This window comes from Dermochelys coriacea, chromosome 5 (genome assembly GCF_009764565.3).
Source record: "Dermochelys coriacea isolate rDerCor1 chromosome 5, rDerCor1.pri.v4, whole genome shotgun sequence".
Lineage (NCBI taxonomy): Eukaryota > Metazoa > Chordata > Testudines > Dermochelyidae > Dermochelys > Dermochelys coriacea.
In genome coordinates, this window is record NC_050072.1 from 47,381,623 (window position 1) to 47,396,981 (window position 15,359).

The 15,359-nt window shown below is 46.9% G+C and overlaps 1 long non-coding RNA gene and 1 other non-coding gene across 3 annotated transcripts in view; both read left to right on the forward strand.

Moving 5' to 3' along the window:
• Positions 1-3,340: 3,340 nt before the first annotated feature.
• LOC119855524 overlaps positions 3,341-15,359 on the forward strand; it is a 36,560-nt gene continuing 24,541 nt past the window's right edge. For both annotated transcript variants that reach the window (XR_006281207.1, XR_005292913.2), the window contains exons 1-4: positions 3,341-4,388; positions 5,838-5,998; positions 14,396-14,504; positions 14,828-14,904. This is a non-coding gene — a long non-coding RNA (uncharacterized LOC119855524). The remainder of the gene's footprint in view (positions 4,389-5,837; positions 5,999-14,395; positions 14,505-14,827; positions 14,905-15,359) is intronic.
• On the forward strand, positions 7,036-7,170 carry LOC119856471. Its single transcript, XR_005293320.1, has one exon. It is a non-coding gene; the product is annotated as a small nucleolar RNA SNORA47 (small nucleolar RNA).

Below are 15,359 nucleotides of genomic sequence, written 5' to 3' on the forward strand. Positions count from 1 at the left end.
CCATATAGAGAATATTAGATATATCTGAAGGGCTATCAAAGCCCATTGAGGGATTTGTTAATCCATGACACCAGTGGAATATATTAACCCATAATGCTCCCCAAGGACTTCAAGTTGTCTAGAAAAGGCCAAACACTTGATAAAATAAAAATAAAACAAAGAAAAATATTGTAACACTACCTAAATGAACTAACTAAAGCTATTCTAAAGAATCTACAATTGCCTTATGAAGCATATCGTACAACTCAAAAAATGATAAAATCCAAAACCAAATCGTTGCCATATTAAAAACCAGTTGGAAGCTCTCAAAAAAGTATTTATACAACTAAATAACAACCCTCTCAGAAAACATCTACCTATCAGCTGTACATTCCATTCCCTAATAAATTCCTCAAATCCAAAATCCTAAAGGGATGGGAAGGGAACTGGCTTACACAACTATCTGTGCCCCGGAAAAAAACACACAAAACCAAATCCACTGCACATACTATTTCCTTCCCTAAGATAATGTATTATTACATTTTAAAGGCCCCCCACAATAAAAATTCATAATAATCAAACAGTGCGCGCAACCATAATCTCCATTTTCGCACAACAATCCTATCAGGAAACTCTGCAGAGAACCTGGATCTCAAGGCCCTCAACAGAAACAAACATACACTCCCCCTGCCAAAATAAAACATCTTCGTAAGGCAGCAAGATTAGGTGATTTGCCCAACGTCACGGGGCAGAAAATTATTACTGTTATTATTACTTTTATTTGTATTATGGTAGTACCTAGAGACTCACCGAGAATGGGGCTCCATTGTGCTAGACACCATACAAATGCTAAACTGTTCTGTTGAATTTACAGTCTAAAGAGACAAAACAGACAAGGGGTAGGGGGAAAGTTTATAATACACAAGCAGAACAATGTGAAGGTGGCAAATTTCAGGTTAGTGCTACAATTTTATTTAAAAAAAAACAACTTTTTTAGGGGGGAAGAGATTAGTTAAACTGCAAGACAAAGGAACGGAGAGGGGATGTTGAAGTGAGGGGATAAGTGATCAGGGTAGGGGATTAAGAGATTTTAAAGCCATAGCATACCATTAGATCATCTAATTTGATCTCCTGTTTAACACAGGCCATTACATTTCACCCCGTTACGCCTGGATTGAGCCCAGTAACTTCGGTATCACTGAAACATGTCTTCCACAAAGGCATCCTGTCTTGAGCTGAAGACATCAAGAAATAGCGAATCCACCATTTCTCTTGGTAAGAGCATAAGCATGGAGGGCAAGTGGAGTGAGGCTGAGGTGAAGAGACTGCAAGGGGTTTGGAGCAGGCAGCCAGGGGGAAAGAACATCCAGAGTGAAAGCTGTGGAAAGAAAACTGACACTATTGCCAGTCCCTGCTGCAGCACCTGGTGAGGCTGATTCTGTTCTTTGGGTTGGCTCCTCCCTGGAATTTTTCTCAGTCGGTATTGCCAACACCAAGTGTTCAAAAATCATGGATCAGGCCTCAAAAATCATGAGATTAAAAAACAAACAAACCTGGGGCTCATTTTATTTGTCTTTTGGTTTCCAAGACTTTGGGATGCATGTGGGTCACAGTTAGAAGCTTTTCCATCATGAGGGCTAAAAGCTTTCTTTTTCATTAAAGTGGAGACGCTCGCCTAATCACAAGCATCCAGGAGCTGGGTGTTAGAAAAATGTCAAATATGGCAAGACTTGTGATAACATTGTGAGTTGGGAACACTGCTTTCTTCTCCCAGTCCACAAAGTGCCAGGGAGTACTGTACAGAGCTGCTAGAATGAGGGGTGCTGTTTGGCAGCACTCCCTGGCTTGAAATAGTTTCCATCATATATAGGGCTTACAGTTTTGTTCAATGGCTGTCAGCACCCCCGCTATAAAAATGGTTCCAATGCCACTGGTACTGCATGGATCCTAGTGCTCCCATGGGGAAGCAAGGGAGGGCATGCCACACAGTTGTAGGTCTGGAGAGAGTTGAAAAACAGTTTGCCCTACCTTTCTCCTCCGCAAATGCTACAGTACCTCCTGAGCAGTGGTTCCAAACTTTTCAGGGTCAACTCCCCAATCCCCCCCCCTCCTGTCTGCACCTCCTCTAGTGTTGCCAACTTTCTGATTGCAGAAAACCAAACACCCTTGCCCTGCCCCAAGGCCCCGTCCTCACTCACTCCATCCCCCCTCCCTCCATCACTCGCTTTCCTCTACCCTCACTCACTTTCACCAGGCTGGGGCAGAGGGTTGGGGTGTGGGAGGGGCTGAGGGATCCGGTTTGGGCCAGGGATGCGGGGTTTGGTGTGCCAGAGGGGGCTCAAGGCTAGGGCAGGTGGTTGGGCTGCGGGGGGTGAAGGCTCCGGGAGCCTGCCTTAGTCTTACTGCGCTTCTGGACTTTTAACTGCTGACCTGAGCCACTGGAGTCCCTTTTTGACTGGGCATTCTGGTTGAAAACTGGACACCTGGCAACCCTAGCCTCCCTCCTGGGGCCCAGAGTGGGGCAGTGGATCCAGGGGGAACATGCGGAGGAGTAAGGGCGCTGAGGCTGGGGCCAGAAGCAGAGCTGGGTGGTGCTCCATCCCTGCCCCCCATGGAGACTGGCCTGGGCCCCAGCTGCACGCCCCCCAATGTTCCCCCATGACCCCCAACCAGGGCATGCCCCATAGGGGACCTCTGTTCCTGAGGCTGCTTCTGTGTCTGCTCCTGCTATCTTCAGTTTCAATGAGGTATTGAACCCAGCTCTCTTGAGCCCCAATCCAGCACCTGCTCCCACAAAGCCACGCTTGGAGTTGCTTTATGCATCGTTGATATAGGCTGTGAAAAGTATTGACCAAAGATAATGAATTAGGGCACTTTTGCAAGCTTCTTCTTCATCAGTACCACATTCCAGGTGACAGCTCTGAAACAGCTGCATGAACTACCGCAGACCCCGCCACGTCTGGGATGTGTAGACTTAAACACTACCAACCCATTTTACATGTTTAAAAACCAAACCCTCCTCTACTTTTCTGCCAAGACCTGGGCTCATGATGCTCAGATTTTCCTGCGATAGTTGGGAGCCTGGCAAACATCACTCCAAGAACTAAGCAGGGAGAGAGCCACAAGCCCAGGTCTTGTCAGGTAGATGAAGGAGGAAGCGATTTTTAAATATAAATGTATTTGAGATTTTCAGCGTATGCCCTGCTGCGCAAGTGCCGTGGCTGGTTTGGAGCCCTTACTCTGTTTGCAAAGCATTTAACATGACGTGGGGAGTTCCCCTTTAGATGGGCTTGGGCGGTCAGCACAAATCAGGAATTAAGCGTGGGGCCTTTAAGAGAAGCGCAGCACGGGACGCGTCAGTTTGCTAAGCAAAAGAAAATGTCTCCATGCGGCCGCTGCGGAGCCCCGGGTGTCTGCCCTAGGCTTAGGGAAACGCTGCCGGCGTAGGTCGGCTCTCCCGATATGCCGATGGGAGTTTGCAGAGCCACGGGGAGGGCAAGGAGAGTGTAGGGGACAAGGGGCTATGCTGTGGCTTGCAGGGAGTTCTGAGTTGCTGGCGGCAGCCTGCTCCGAGTTGCTTAGACCCGACAGCGTTGTTAGCTAGGTTTGCACCGTCGTGTTCGGTAGGTTGACCAATGTAAACTGAACTCTGCTGTGCGGAAAGCAAGGGGCTGCAGCTCTGTAATTCCGTAAACCAATCGGAGAAGGAGTGGAAATGCTTCCTGTTGTTCACCGAGTTCAGAATCTTGTGCACTGCCAACAGAGGGGACCTGCGGCCTGGTGGGATTAGGTTTTGCAGATTGCACCTGGATCCTGTTTTATTTGGGAATGGAGCGAATGAAATTGGTATAGGGACGCTGCTATATTCAACTCGGGACAAGACAGCAGCTTTGGATCAACAACTTGCGCCAGTAACCCTCAAAACCTCTAAGTTTAGATGTAAAAATGTTAAAACAAAAAACCTCAGTCGGATTGTTTATAAGCCTATCTTAATATGGAGAAGGGATTTAAGAGCTGAAATTTTCAAAGCCACCTAACATCAATTTCAAGAGGAGGTATGGGGATTTTGCTGCACAGTTCCCTTTGAAGTTAATGGGAATTGTGAAGCTAAATTCCCTAGTCAGCTGTGAAAACTGCAACAGAGATTTGGGAAAACTGTTGCCACTGAGCAGCGTTGCCAACTGCAAGCATTCAGAAGTCATGATTAGCTTAAAATCATGATTTTTTTTTTTTTTTTTTTAAAAGTGCCCCCTGCCCAATACCTTTTGGTATGTGACCTCTAGGGTTCACATCTTCAAGCTTTTATCTAGCATCATGAAGGCTAGAAATATATATATATTAATGAAAGCTGAGATTCTAATGCAGGGGTGGGCAATAATTTTCACAGGGGCGCCACTCCACGAATTTTGGTAAGTCATCACAGGCCACATATTTCTACTATATTAATGGACGGGAAGCAGGGTCTGGGAGGGAGGTTAGGTGCAGGAGGGAGCTCTGCGCTGGTGCAGAGTGTTGGGGTGCAGGTGAGGGGTCTGGGAGGGAGTTTGGGTGCAGGAGGGGGTTCTGACCTGGGGCAGGGGGTTGGGGTGCAGGAGGAAGTGCAGGTTCTGGTCAGGAGGCGCTTACCACAGGTGGCTCCTGGCCAGCGGTGCAGCAGGGCTCAGGCAGGCTGTCTGCATGCCCTGGCCCCCCACTGCTCCTGGAAGTGGCTGTGGCCGGCTGCTGCTGGCACATCTCTGTGCGCCCCTTGGGGGGAGGGTGGGTCTCCATGCACTGCTTGTGCCCGCAAGCACCGTGCCCGCAGCCATAGGTGCTCTGGGGCTGGAACACCCATGGGGAAAAATTAGTGATCTGCACGTACGGGCAGCCAAGCTCCCCCCCCCAACTTCACCTCCTCCCAGCGCGCCACATCTCCACTCTTCCCTCCCTCCCAGCGCTTGCCATTGCCAAACAGCTGTAGCAAGCTCTACGGGGGAGGAGCGGGAACGTGGCGTGCTCAGGGGAGGAGGTGGGGCCGGGGTGGGGATTTGGGAAAGGAGTCGAATAGGGGCAGGGATGGGATGGAGTTGGGAAAGGGGTTGGAATGGGAATGGGAATGGGGGGGGGGGTCGAACACTCACCAGTGCCAGAAGAAGTCAGTGCCTATGCCCGCAGCTCCCATTGGCCAGTTTCTGGCCAATGGGAGCTGTGAGGATGGTGCTGGGGGCAGGGGCAATGAACTGAGCTGCCTTCCCCCCCACACACCAGGGGTACGCAGAGATGTGCTAGCAGGAGCCACATGTTTTTGGGAGCAGCGTGGGGCCACAGCAGGCAGACAGCCTGTCTGAGCACCCTGCAGGACTTTTAGTGGCCCGGACTCAGAGATTGTGAGGTGGCAAAGAAGGCCGGACATAAATGTTAGTCATGGCAGGCCGCACAGAAATGTTAGAGGGGCCAGATCTGGCCCATGGGCTGTATTTTGCCAACTGCTGTTCTAATGTAATCTCACCTGACCTCAGAAGCTGGAGCTCTAAAAATGCCAAACGTCATGGGACTGATGATAAAATTGTGAAAAGTGGCCAGGCTGTATAAATGCCTATTGACCACAACATTAGCCCTTTGGGCTAATAATTCTTTGCTGGAAATGTACTGGTATTTCATTTTGAGCTGGTTTGAGTCATGTGATTATCTCAAGTGTAGAATGCTAGCACTCATCACAGCTGCCTTTTTGGAATAAATAAATGAAAGTTTAGGGCCTGTTTCTGCTCCAGTGGAAATTGATGGGAGTTTTCCAATTGGCTTCAGCAGTACAGAATTGAACACCGTTTTTGGGTTACTCTTTTTTTAATTTATTTTACTTCCTTTTTATTCACTATTAGACTTGCATCCTAGTCTTATTTGCTAAATAGCATTTTGTGCTCTTTGCTAACCTTCTACAAGCCTGAAGAAGCCTAAAAAGCTACAGAAAAGCCAAGAAATGCATCTCAAGTACTGCATTAAAATGAAACATCCCAAGGAGACAGTACGTCTGGGCAAAAAGGTATCTTTCGCTAACGTTTCATTATCTATTTATATTTCAGAGGTGCCTAAAGGTCAATCAGGATTGCGGTACAATTGTATCAGGTGCTGTACAAAGTTGTTAGATCACAGGTCCAAGCTCCTTACGCTTTAATTGAAAACAAGATCAAGTGAGTATTCACAAACACTAGGAGGGAAGGTGAACATAACAGCAGAACATGTAGTTACATAAGCGATCTATGTACACGACATAATGGTTCTAAACCAATATTTTATTATATAAATCAGCACCCTTCACAGCCCTCTATCTAGGGGCTTTGCTGAGCCTTCTCTGTTTGAAGAGACAGGTTCTGTCTGTCTCAGCATGTATTTGCACCAAAAATGTTGACCACAGGGAAACTAGAATGCAGAAATTTTTATTGCATGATCCTGTTTGGCAACGTGAGGATATCATGTATACACATTCTTGTAATAGAAAATATATTGGTCTGCAACTTTCTGCAATCATAGTTCATCCCCTCTTAAACAGATGCTCTACTCCCACATCTCATCCTGGTATCAGTCTCTCTACTTTTCAGCCATTAAGATCAGTCGGTAATGGGTATCTGATACAGCTGATTGGGGCAGCTGCCAGAATACAAATCCCTATGTATTCAATGTTGTGTATGTGTCTTGGAAAAATGCTTTGCAAGTATACGACACTGCTGAGCCTTTTCTGAAATGCTAGTATGGATCCAAAAATACACAGAAGGGGGTGTTGTCCTTAGTTTCAGTGAATAATGGTAGTGCTGTTAATTTCCTCCATCCTAGTTTTGTCTAATAGCTGTCTTCAGATATTTCCATATTCTTCAGTGTTACTCTTTCACTATTTTGTGGTAGGCTTTAGAAAAAGCATTCTGACTGATGTGCAAAGTAATGCTTCCAGTGAAATTTATTGGTGCTTGGTATTCTTACTTGTCAGTTTTCATGCCTGGTGCTGGGAAAAAATAAACTTTTATGTAACTGGTGATGATGAAATGGTATGGGTCTTCTTAACATTAGAAAGACCATCAATATTTATGGAGGACCGAGAAGGTAAGGCAGTTATATACTGTACTGCTTCTTACTGGTTATAGCCTCCAAGATTAAAATGGTGCAAAAGCAACCCATGTTCCTCTCCTAAGTTGAGGGGAAACAATACTGCGTTTGCATATATGGCTTGATAGCCGCATGACTGTTTTACTTGAGCTTAATTGGTTTGGAAAATGTTCTTTATAGTGATAAGTTTAAGGGAGTAGATTCTCTAGCCAAGAGCCCTATTTAGCACTCTACTTAAGCCATAGTCCCATTCAATTCAGTGAGTTATGACTAAGCACTGAATAGGGAACTAGATACAATAGCCCATTTAAACTAGTGGCTGTCCCCCTTTCAAGAGTCTGATTTGTCTTGTGTATCCCAAGTTTCACCTCACTTAAACTACTTGCTTACAAAATCAGACAAATAGAAAAGTGTCACAGCACACTAGTACTGAAAAATTGACTCATTTTTACCATATAGTTATAAAATAAATCAATTAGAATATAAATATTTTACTTACATTTCAGTGTATAGTATACAGAGTAGGGCTGTCAAGTGATTTAAAAGATTAATTGCGATTAATCAAGCTGTTAAACAGTAATAGAATTCCATTTACTTATTTTTTTGATGTTTTCCACATTTTCAAATATATTGATTGCAATTACAATACAAAATACAAAGTGTACAGTGCTTACTTTTTATTTTTGATTACAAATATTTGCACTGTAAAAAACAATAGTATTTTTCAGTTCACCTAATACAAGTGTCATAGTGCAATCTCTATCATGAAAGTTGAACTTAAGAATTATGTACAAAAAATAACTGCATTCAATAATAAAACACTGTAAAGCCTTAGAGCCCACAAGTTCACTCAGTTCTACTTCTTGTTCAGCCAATTGCTCAGACAGACAAGTTTGGTTACATTTGCAGGAGATAAGAAAGTTACCTTTTCTGTAACTGGTGTTCTTCGAGATGAGTTGCTCATGTCCATTTCATATTAGGTGTTTGTGCTCACCATAGTTTGACCAGATGTCCCAATTTTTATAGGGACAGTCTTGATTTTTGGGTCTCTCTCTTGTATAGGCTCCTATTACCCCTCACCCCATCATGATTTTTCCACACTTGCTGTCTGGTCACCCTAGCTTGTCACATGCACCAGTGCTGGAAGTTTTTCCCTAAGCAGTATCTATAGGGGACTGGCTCTGGCACCCCCTGGAGTAGCGCCCGCATGGCGTGGTATAAGGGGCGCTGCCAGCTCACCCCACCCTCAGTTCCTTCTTGCAGGAAACTGACAGTGGGGAAGGAGGGCGGGTCATGGAATGGACACGAGCAACACATCTCGAAGACCACCAGTTATGGAAAAAGTAACTCTTGTCTTCTTCAAGTGCTTGCTCATGGCCATTTCATATTAGGTGACTCCAAAACAGTACCCTGAAGGTGGGTAGGAGTTCACGGATGTGTAGATTGCAACACAGCTCTACCGAACCCAGTGTCATCCCTGGCCTGCTGAGTGATGGCATAATGAATGGTAAATGTATGGACAGAGGACCATGTTGTGGCTCTACAGGGATGTGTGCCAGGAAGGCCGCCAAAGATACCTGCTCTCTCATCGAGTGGGCTCTGACAATTGGCGGCAGCGGAACCCCTGCCAGGTCGTAACAGGTCCTTATGCATGAGGTGATCCAACTGGAAATCCTCTGTGAGGACACTGGATGACCCATCATCCTATCCGCTGTAGCAATGAAGAGTTGAGTCAATTTACAGAAAGGCTTGGTATGTTCTAAGTTAAAAGCCAAGGCCCTCCAGCCGCCCAGTGCATGAAGACGCCTTTCACTGGTCTTGTGCGGTTTGGGACTGAACACCGGGAGGAAGATGTCCTGGTTCATATGGAAGGTGGAGACCACCTTTGGCAGGTAGGCTGGGTGGGGCCACAACTTCACCTTATCTTTGTAGAAGACCGTGTACGGCGGTTCTGAGGTCAGAGCTTTAATTTCCGAGACCCGTCTTGCTGACGTTCCCGCCCCCAGGCACACAACCTTCCATGACAAATGGGAAAGGGAGCAGGAACGCAGTTGTTCAAAGGGCGGGCCAGTGAGCCTAGAGAGGACCAAGTTAAGATCCCACTGCGGGATAGGAGCCCACACCTGCGGAAAGTCTCTCTCCAGTCTTCTCAAGAATCTGACCGTCATGTCATGGAAGAACACCATCTGTCCTTGGATTGGCAGGTGAAAAGCAGAGATGGCCACAAGATGCACTCTAATGGAAGTGTGTGCCAGGCCCTGGTTCCTCAAATGGAGCAGGTAGTCTAGGACAGCCTGTATGGAGGAACATGAGGGAGAGATGCCCCATTTGGACCCCCAGCAGGAAAACCTTGTCCACTTGGCCAGGTAAGTCAGGCTAGTTGCGAGCTTCCTACTTTCCAGGAGGACTTGTTGGAATCCTTTCAAACAGGTCCACTCCTCCAGGTTCAGCCACACAGCATCCATGCCGAGAGGTGGAGAGATGCGAGGTTGGGGTGCAAGAGCCGACTGTGGTCCTGTGACAGCAGGTCCGGTCGATTGGGCAGGGGCGGGCCACTGACAGGCTCCTGAGCATGCTGAACCAATGCTGGCAAGGCTATGCTGTGGCGATCATAACCTGTGCCTGGTCTCTCTCTCAATCTTTGCCAGGGCCCTGCTGATGAGCATAAACGGAGGAAACGCATAGATTAGGCTCCCTGACCATGACAGGAGGAAGGCATCAGAGAGGGAGCCCTGGCTCAAACCCTGTTGAGAACAAAACCGGTGGCATTTCCTGTTCTGTCTGGTAGCAAACAGGTCCACTTGGGGAGTTCCCCACCTTTGGAAGATCATGCAGGCTACCTCTGGATGAAGTGACCACTCGTGGCGAGAGGAGAAGTCTCTGCTGAGCTAGTCTGCCAGTGTATTCCTTTTGCCAGGAAGGTGACAAGTTTCCAGGTGGATTTCGTGGCTGATGCAGAAGTCTCACAGACAGAGCGCCTCCTGCTAGAGAGCCGACAAGTGCACTCCCCATTGCCTGTTGACGTAGAACATTGAAGCTATGTTGTTCATCAGGACTCGTACCACCTTGCCTGACAGGTGGGGCAAAAAGACACTGCATGCCAGCTGGACTGCTCGGAGCTCTTTGCTGTTTACATGTAACCACACCTCCTCTGGGGACCACATCCCGTGTCTGGAGGTTGCCAAGATGTAACACCCCCCAGCCGAGGTCCGAGGCGTCCAACGCCAACTTGATGGAGTAAGGAGGGTTGTTGAACGGAACCCTTTCCAGGACTGTCCTGCGATCAGTCCACCATCAGCGAGGTGAGTATTGCCTGGGGAATGGTAGCTATCTTTTCCAAGAGGTCTCAGGACTGGGAATAGACTGTCGCCAGCCATTGTTGCAGGGGCCGCATCTGGAGCCTATGATGGACCACATAAGTGCACACTGCCATGTGGCCCAGAAAGCGCTGACAGACCCTGGCTGTAGTCAGAGGGAACGCGGAAACTTCCGTGACGAGGATGGCCATCATGTGGAACCTTTCCAGCATGGAAACTGGAACCTTCCCTGGAACTGCCCTTGACAAGCCAGTCGTCGAGTTACAAGTAGATCCGATACCCTGGCACCTGAGGTAAGCCGCTACCACCAACATGAATTTGATAAACACCCTTGGTGCTGTCGCCAGGCCGAATGGGAGGACAATAAACTGGTAGTGGTGGGGCGCCATCGTAAACCAGAAGTGTCGTCTGTGTCCTTGAAAGATCGCTATGTAGAGGTATGCATCCTTCAAGTCAAGGGCAGCATACCAACCTCCCGGATCCAGGGAGGTGATAATAGAAGCCAGAGAGACCATGCGGAACTTTAGCTTCTGTAGGTACTTGTTGAGGTCTCGCAGGTCCAGGATGGGCTGTAGACCGCCCTTGGTCTTTGGGATTAAAAAGTACCAGGAATAGAACCCCTTGTACTCGAGAGGAACTTCTTCCACCGCACCCAGCTGTAGTAACCCCTTTACCTCCTGCATGAGGAGACTCTCGTGAGAGGGGTCCCTGAAGAGGGACGGGGAAGGTGGGGAGGAAGGGGGGTAGAAAGGAACTGGAGGATATAACCCTATTCCACTGTAGTGAGAACCCAGGGTACGAAGTTATAGCAGTCGAAGCTGGGAGGAAAGGGGAAAGGTGGTTGGAGAACACTGGGAAAGGCGGATCCGGGGAATAGTCTGGTAGGTCACCCTTGGGCACACCCTCAAAATGACCATTTGGCCCCCTTCTTATTACGGGTTGAACCTGACTGGGCAGAGGATGGAGGTGGGTGGTTCGGGTGGCGCTTGTAGCCCTTGGCTTGTTTATGGGCCTTGTCCTGCTGAGGCTGGCTCCCCTGGCCTTGAGGTTGCTGCGGTTTGAACTGCTTATGCATCAGGGCTGGGGCGTAGACACCCAGGGTTTTCAGGGTGGTGTGGGAGTCCTGGATGCCATGCAACTTGCTGTCTGTTTGCTCCACAAATAGGGCCCTGCCATTGAAGGGCAGGTCCTGCAATGACTTCTGGGCCTCTGTGGACAACCCAGAGAAGTAGCCAAGAGACTCGCTGCATGCAAATAGTGGAAGCCATGGTATAGGCAGCAGCATCCAGTGCTGCCTGGAGGGCCGCCCCGGCCGCAGTCATGCCCTCATTGAGGATTGCTCAGAACTCCTCCTTGGAAGCCTCAGGGAGTGACCCTTTGAACTTGGCTATGGCTTGCCACATATTTAAATCATATTGGCCAAGGAGGGCTTGGTGGTGGGCTACTCTCAGCTGAAGGCTGGAAGATGAATAAACCTTTTGCCTGAAAAGATCCAGCCTCAAGTCTTTATTTTTGGGGGTGGCCCCAGGTTGTCCCTGCCTCTTTTTGTGGTTCACCACCTCAACCACAAGAGAACTGGGGGTTGGGTGGGAGTATAGGTACTCATGCCCTTTAGTTGGCACAAAGTACTTATGTTTGGCCCTTTTAGAGACAGGGCCAGGGAAGAGGGGGTCTGCCACAGGGCATTAGTGATTTTGGAGACCCCTTCATGAAGGGGTAGGGCTAGGACATCAAACAGAGTCCAAGGGCTCTTCCAGTTCTTCTGCCTGAAGCCCCAGGTTAGAAGAGACCCTCTTCAAAAGTTCCTGGTGCACCTTTAAGTCATCCTGAGGAACAAGGTGAGTGGGCCCCGTGGCAGCCTCGTCTGGCGATGACAAGGATGATGCCGATGCTGCGGGAACCTCCATGTCAGTTGGTGGTCCAGCAGCTCGCTTCCTGTGAGGTTTTACCCCCGAAGCCTCAAGCACCAGAGCGGGATGGGATACTGAGGCCACTGGCCTCTGAGGCTCCCGACACTGATCGGGCAGCCTGGGAATGTTGGGTGAACCCCCAGGGGTGCCAACTGCTGCTCTTGGGGCCATGGGCAGGTTTCAGTGCTCATAATGTAGTCGGCACCACCAGTACTGGGATTTGTCCCGCAGTCAGGGAACCTTGCTGTTAGTTAGAGCTACCAGCAGAGTGGTTGGTACCGGGCTACCAGGATTGGGTTGAGCGGTAGTTCTTGTCCGACTGGTGCCGGTCGCTGTGTCCTGAAACCGACCTGTCTGAGCAAGATTGTCTTGGTTGGGCTCTCAGGGACTGACAGTGTTCGGAGGATCTGCATCCAATACCTGGTGATCAACGCCTCACGCTACTCGACCGGTACTGGGACTTTGACCAGGACCGGGAGCTATTACGGGCTGGTTGCCAGGAGGATCATCCTGAGTAGGGTGAGCTCCTTCTTGGAGACAGGTGATGACAGCCTGGTGATCAGCGGTCTCTGGTGTCTGACTGGTCCCGCAATCAGTACCAGGCCCTTGGAGACAGTCAGGTCCGGTCCTGAAGTTCTTGCCGGGTGGTGCATGCCCCAGAGGGTCTGCCCCATTCCACCAGTGAGGTATGCCCTGAGTCCCTCGATCAGTGCTCCTGGTGCAGGGATCAAAGAAAGCTCAGCTTCTTATTTACAATATCTCCTGAAAGTGAGAACAGATGTTCGGATTGCACTGTTGTAGCTGCTATTGCAAGCTATTTACATGCCAGGTTTGCTAAACATTCACATGCCCCTTCATTCTTCGGCCACCATTCCAGAGGACATGCTTCCATGCTGATGATGCTCGTTTAAAAAAAAAAGTGTTTATTAAATTTGTGATTGAACTCCTTGGGAGAGATTGTATGTCTCCTGCTCTTTTACCCACATTCTGCCATATAATTCATGTTATAGCAGTCTCAGATGATGATAGAACATGTTTTAAAAACATTTTCACTGCAGATTTGACAAAAAAAAATACTACTGTGAGATTTCAAAAGATAGCTACAGCACTCTATCCAAAATCTGAGAGGGACGAGGTGTGGAGCATGCTTTCAGAAGTCTTAAAAGAACACCACCAAAAAAGGAAAATCAACCTTCTACTGGTGGCATCTGACTCAGATGTTGAAAATGAACGTTGGTCTGTGCTGCTTTGGATTGTTATTGAGCAGAACCCGCCATCAGCCTGGACATGTGTCCCCTGGAATAGTGTTCGAAGCATGAAAGGACACATGAATCTTTAGCGCATCTGGCACGTAAATATCTTGCGACACTGGCTACAACAGTGCCATGAGAACATCTGTTCTCACTTTCAGATGACATTCTAAACAAGAAGCGGGCAGCGTTATCTCCTGTAAATGTAAACAAACTTCTTTGAGCGATTGGCTGAACAAGAAGTAGGACTGAGTGGACTTGTAGGCTCTAAAGTTTTACATTCTTTTGTTTTTGAGTGCAAATCTATTTGTAATTGCACTTTCATGATAGAGATTGCACTACAGTACTTGTATGAGGTAAATTGAAAAATACTGTCATTTTTACAGTGCAATATTTAATCACAAATATAAAGTGAGCACTGTACACTGTATTCTGTGTTGTAATTGAAATAAATATATTTGAAAATGTAGAAACATCCAAAAATATTTAATACATTTCAACTGGTATTCTATTGTTTAACTGTTCAATTAAACTGATTAATCAAGACATTTTTTAATCATGATTAATTTTGAGTTAATCATGTGAGTTAACTGATTGACAGCTCTCATACAAAGAGCAATATAAACAAGTCACTTCTATATGAATTTCTAGTTCATACATTCGCTAATGCTTTTTATGTAACCTGTTGTAAAACTTGGCAAATAACTAGATGAGTTGATGTACTGTACCCCACTATGTACCCCCAGTGGGTACATCTACCGCAGCTGAGACCCACTTAGACAAAGATGGTTATTTAACACAGCCTATTTCTATCTGCTATTGCTCTTCTCCAAATATGAGAGTAATACTGCTTTTCCTCCAACAGGTTCTTATGAAAATTCAGACTCTGGAATCTGTCAAATCTACATTGACTTATATAAACAACTGACATTTTTTAAAATTATCTTTAAAGTGCTGGAGACAAGATGGGTGAGGTAATCTCTTTTATTGGAACAGCTTCTGCTGGTGGGAGGGACAAGCTTTTGAGCTTCACAGCGCTATTCTTCAGGTCTGGGAAGGTAACCAGAGTGTCTGAGCTAAATACAAGTTGGGACTATTAAGCATATGGGGCAGGAGAGGAGGGAAGAGCACACCTGCTGTAAGACAACTTAACATGGAGTGGGCAATTAAAGGTTAGCAGGCCATACAATGTTACAGATTGTCGTAATGAGCCATAAAACCAGTGTGTCTGTTTAGTAATGGTAATGGTCCATGGTAATGTCTAGCAGAATTAAGTTTCCAAACTTGTCTTTTGAAGGTGTTGTGCAAGTTTCCTTTGAGGACAAAGAGGTTGCATGCAGTGTGATGGTCACTTAATGAAAAACGTTCACTCAGGTATGAGTGTCTTATTTTTCTGAGAGTTCATTCAGTACTTGAAACTGATGATCCATTATAGAAAAAATGGACAGTTACACAATAACGTTAGATATGTTTTCATTGTCATATCTTTACACACAACTCTTCTCCCAAACGAGGAGTAGAGAAAGCTATTACTCTGTAAAATTAAATTTAACTCAAATAGCTTTTAGTCAATTTGAACGCTCTTTTAAGAGTTTGACTTGTACAATCAAAGCAAACTGTGGGACACCTATTAAATATCTACAAAACATTGGCAGTGCAGCAGTTCTTAAAACTATAGTAACTAACACTTAAGATGTAGGTTCTAATAAACTTTTGGAAAGACAATCCAAGAGGAAAAACGAATGCTTCTATTGTAACTGAATACTTAAGTTACCCTACTGTCTTTTCACAGTAAATCTGACTAGTCTTTGCAGTGGTATCCAGAACTT